Here is a 4,993-nt window from a genome sequence, read left to right on the forward strand (position 1 = left end):
CGCATCCTCCCCGCTTCCCATCCACGGTCACCCGGGCAGCCGCACCCACCTGCCCTCCTCCGTTCCTGCGGGAGCACCAACGCACGCTGACAGACTCGGATTATTAAAACAACCCCAAGACACAGATTTCTTTTTTCAGTTATAAAACTTTGATGGCCGACCCAGGGAACCCCACTAGCAGCCACCACTGGCGGCAGGGCAAGACTGGCCCACAGCCTCCTGCGCTGGGATGCAGCCCCACGCAGCCGGCACCAGCACAACCCAGACGGCCCACGGGGAAGGGCCTCTGGGAAGCCAATTTCAAATTTCACCAGGAAACAAAGGCTTCCTTGGAAATCCTGCCAGTACGCAGCTGCCCCCACCGACGCACCTCCCCTCCATCCCGCTAGAGTCTGCCCTTCACTCCCCCCTCAGCAGCACAGCTGCACAATCCTGCAGGGAAGCCGCAGCATTTCTCTTCCCCGTTTATAAATGGGTTTATCAGTGTTGTCTCAGGCCTCACAGGAGCTCTGAAGCACTCCTGCCCTGCAAATAATAGTCTGGGATAATGATAACGATCATATTCATGGGTAGCAAAAAAACCCTGCAGGTTTGCAATTTGCAGGCAGGGTTGCAATCTCTACAAGGCAATACTTTCCAAGTCTGCTGCTGATCAAAACCAGTTTTTCACGGGAATGCTCAGAGACATGGTTGTAATGAAAGGCTATTTCCATGCCAAATTTCCATGCTCAAATCCCTAGCTGCTTCAGCTGAAGAGCTGTTTATGATAAAGTCACAGGATTTTTCTTTTGCTGAAAGTGGAGGGGGTATTTTGGTTCTCCTCCTTGTTCTGCCAAGCTAGCAGATGAACTGGCTTTGCACTAACCAAAGTCTAACTTCCGGGCAGCTACCACGCTTGGAAAGCTTCAGCCCCCCAAACAGGAGTGTTCCTACTATGCTGGAAAGAGACTGGCTTCAGTCTTATACAGCCTTGCAGGGGTTGCTAGCTGAGTGCGTAAGATGAATGAAAGCCGGCGATACACTTAGCGGGGCTCTGGAATCTGGGTTTTCCCAGCCTGCGCTTTAACGCAGGAGGATGGGCCAACAGCCCTGGCCTAGGACCGGGGTGTTCTGGGTCAGTTTTCCCAGTTCTGTCACAGGCAGTTTGTGCAGTATTGGAAAAAGCCACTTTACATTGTCACATCTCACTTCTCTCATTCCCAAAAGAGAGATAGTGACATGAAAGAAACGGACAAGTTCATGAAAAGCTGTAAGCTGTTCTGCTCTGTGCGTGCACTGAGGGTACAGGGATATCAGTCTCGGTTGACTTTTCCAGAGACCTTTGATATGATCATAAACAACAACAATTAACAGTGTTTAAATAAGAAACAGCCTAGAATACAGAGAGTAAGGCCTGGTAATCCAAGAACAGCATCATGTTTCTTTACACACAGAATATAGGACTGTCATGGTTTAACCTCAGCCAGCAACTGAGCACCACACAGCCGCTTGCTCACTCTCCCCCTCACAGTGGGATGGGAGAGAGAATCAGAAGAGTAAAAGTGAGAAAACTTGTGGGTTGAGATAAGAACAGTTTAATAATTGAAATAAAATAAAACAGTAATAACAATAATAATAAAGGATTACACAAAGCAAGTGATGCACAGTGCAATTGCTTACCACCCGCCGACCGATGCCCAGCCAGTCCCCGAGCAGCGGCCCCCCCAGCCAGCTTTCCACAGTTTATGTACTGAGCATGACGTCACATGGTATGGAATGTCAATATGGCCAGTTGAGCATGGGAAGCTGAAAAGTCCTTGACTAGTGTGAGCACTACTTAGCAACAACTAAAACATCAGTGTGTCATCAACATTATTCTCATCCTAAATCCAAAACACAGCCCTATGCCAGCTACTAGGAAGAATATCCCAGCCAAAACCAGGACAACGACATAATGGCTGGAAGATATTTTAACTCTCTCTTATCCAAAGGAAGCTCAGCTCAGCCACCTTGCATGCACACAGCAAACCCAGCCCTCCCCAGAAGCCCCAGCCCTAGGAAGACCCACTGTATGCAACCTCTGCCTGATGCAGGCAAACAAAGACTGTACATTATTCCGAAGTGGGGAAAGGAAAGGGAAGGAAACACAATTCTCTTTGGATGGAGATTTTTAAAAGGAAATGTTAAATTTCGGTTTCCCCATTTCAAGCTCATTCTAGCTATACAGACAGGAGAGATCAGTTTAGAAACTGTCTATCTTCAATTCATAGCAACATAAACATCATCAACATATAACTTTTGTTACCATCTTTCAAACAACTGCCTAGTTCAGCAGATGGAAACACAACTGTGTCGTGCATATCAGACCATGCATGATAACAGACGGACTCTGAATACATTAATTTAATGTCTGGATCCTGACTCTTTACAGATTGTACTTTAAATTTGGTTTTTTTTGCCATGACTGGCTGACAAAGAAGGGGAAAACAGAGAGAGACATTTGTTCTTTAACTACTCAGAAAAATACTGAAGTCAACCATTTCACTACCTGAAACGTCTCCTGATGTGGAGGTTCAGTGTAACGCCATGTGCCATCCCTCTGTGCAGGCATGAGTTAAGGCAGATAATCAGAGGTCTGAAGAAAACACATCCAGGTAAAATCCGTCCCATCAGCATAGGACTGTTTGCCTAGTTCTAGAACAAATCCTAGTACTGATTTCTCAATCAGCTCAAACCACTTTCAATTTCCACGTTCCTCAGTTTGCAAATATGACTTAGCTATCTCCTAGTCCCAGGAAAGTTCCTATTCCCAGGAAAGTGATGTGCATATGGACTTTCCAGACAGATTCTGAACAATGGCCCTTTTTACATCTTCCTGATTAAATCAAGGTAATGTTTTCAATCTCAGATTTGGATGGCTGAGAAATAATCAGGACAATAACCCTGGCGTCCTATACTCCTCCATAATTTGCTCTGAAAGATGTTCAGTCACCCCTGCTGCATTTTTTCTTAAAACTTTCTTTAAAGATTATTCTCAAAGTTCACACCATAGCATCCTGCTGAGTTAAGAAAGCAAAATGGTACACTTACAGGCCAGAAGAATCCCCTTCAGTCAATCAATAGCTGTATTTCTGACTGTTTTAAAACCAATTGTTTCAGATGTCAGTATTCCAAACAGCTTTTTTCCTGATCAATATCTCTGGCAGCTGTTCAGATAACCTATCAGTGGAACTAATTGCTGTTAAAACTATACACCTATGATTAGCCAGGCTAGGATGTGTTTTCCTTATGTAATTGCAATAGAAAACATCACCTAAATTCAACCCATGCAAAGCACTACTTTCTGGGATAGGCAAACATATGTCAATTTAGCAGAGCAAACATTTTTGGTGCTTTCTTTGTCCTCACCACAAAGAAATCCAGAAATATTTCCATTATTCCAGCTCTGTCAGTGTGCTGGCCCAAGCAGTCGGTGTGCTTAACTTTAGGCATGGAAATAACTGCATTGACCTGAATGGCGTGCACACTGTGCATCTTCAAGTGCTTGTGTTGTTGGACAGGCCAGCAGTTTTGTAAAAACACAAAGCTCCCAACAATGTATTAGTCATTTGGGAGGGAAGTGGGGGAATCCTCCAAACTTGCTGGATTTGCCTATACATGGTGCAAGAAAACAGGCCAAAATCTGCGCCAGTGTAAATGAGCAGAACACTAATGAATCCACATGCCAGCTTGCACCCTGGTTTTACAGCTAATAAAGGCTCTCAAAGATCCATTTTAAGTAAAGGAAATGCCTGTGCTGTAAACAAAAGTCTGCTTCTCCCTTCAACAGAAGTATTACCAAATGCTTCAGAAGTGACCCCAGTCTAGTATTTTGCAGAGGCATCAATATACTCCTTCGTGCATGGAATCACCTACAGATGTTGCAGCACACTGCACTATATTTTGGTGGTGCATGGGGAAAATGAGAAGCTCAGAGCTGCATTTGATTGTTTCTATTAAAGACAGTAAGGCACTGTGGGCAGGAAGGTGAGATTATGGTTTGATCAAATCCCAGTAAACCTGAGTTAATGAGACGTGGTGAGGCAATTCCTGGGAAGGGAAGTGTCCTGTCCCTGTGCTGAACTGATGGTGAGGTCCTAAACACCACTGGTATAAACAGTTGCAAGTGCACTTTAGTTGGGACCTCACTGCAGATGAAAGAGTACTTTGTTTACTAAAGCTGACTGAGTTAGTATTCAGACCAGAGCTAATCCCTGTTCTTTTCTGTGGAAAGTTTTCAAAGGACAGCTCTCATGAGGACCTCGCCTGCATTTTCAAGCAGGAGCTTTCACTCTTGTGCTGACCACTTACAATGAAGTACAGCAATTTCTTTCCTCTTCCCCCACCCCAAAACTGGAAACAAGTGTCCAGTACAAAGTAGACAAAGATGAGAATTTTACGAGTATTTCTTGCAGGAAAACTCCTATTCTGACCAACTCTTCTGAAAGTGTTATTCAGACATGCAGGTGTTTCAGAGATGATCCTCGCTCTCCCAGCTAAGCTTACTTTCCCATTATCCAGCAAGCTTTTTGCCTCGCAGCTTAAGGGAATAACTAACACCAAGTGGCAAATCCACAGGCATCAGTTCACTCCCCCACTGTCATGCCTGGTGCCTCCACTGCATCTTCAGTTCTGCTCATGTCTGTGCAGTAGGAGGCCAGGTGGCAGGCAGGGGTTCTCAGAGGACACAATAAAAACAAAAAAGTAAGTAACGTTTGAGTTTGATCAGCTCCTGAGGCAAGGTTGAATGAACTGGTGGATGAAGTTGCTAAGCCACTATCCATCATATTTGAGAAGTCGTGGCAGTCCGGTGAAGTTCCCACTGACTGGAAAAGGGGAAACATAACCCCCATTTTTAAAAAGGGAAAAAAGGAAGACCCGGGGAACTACAGGCCAGTCAGTCTCACCTCTGTGCCTGGGAACATCATGGAACAGATCCTCCTGGAAGCTATGCTAAGGCACGTGGAGGACAGGG

Source organism: Aptenodytes forsteri, unplaced genomic scaffold, assembly GCF_000699145.1.
Source record: "Aptenodytes forsteri isolate BGI_AS27 unplaced genomic scaffold, ASM69914v1 Scaffold278, whole genome shotgun sequence".
NCBI lineage: Eukaryota > Metazoa > Chordata > Aves > Sphenisciformes > Spheniscidae > Aptenodytes > Aptenodytes forsteri.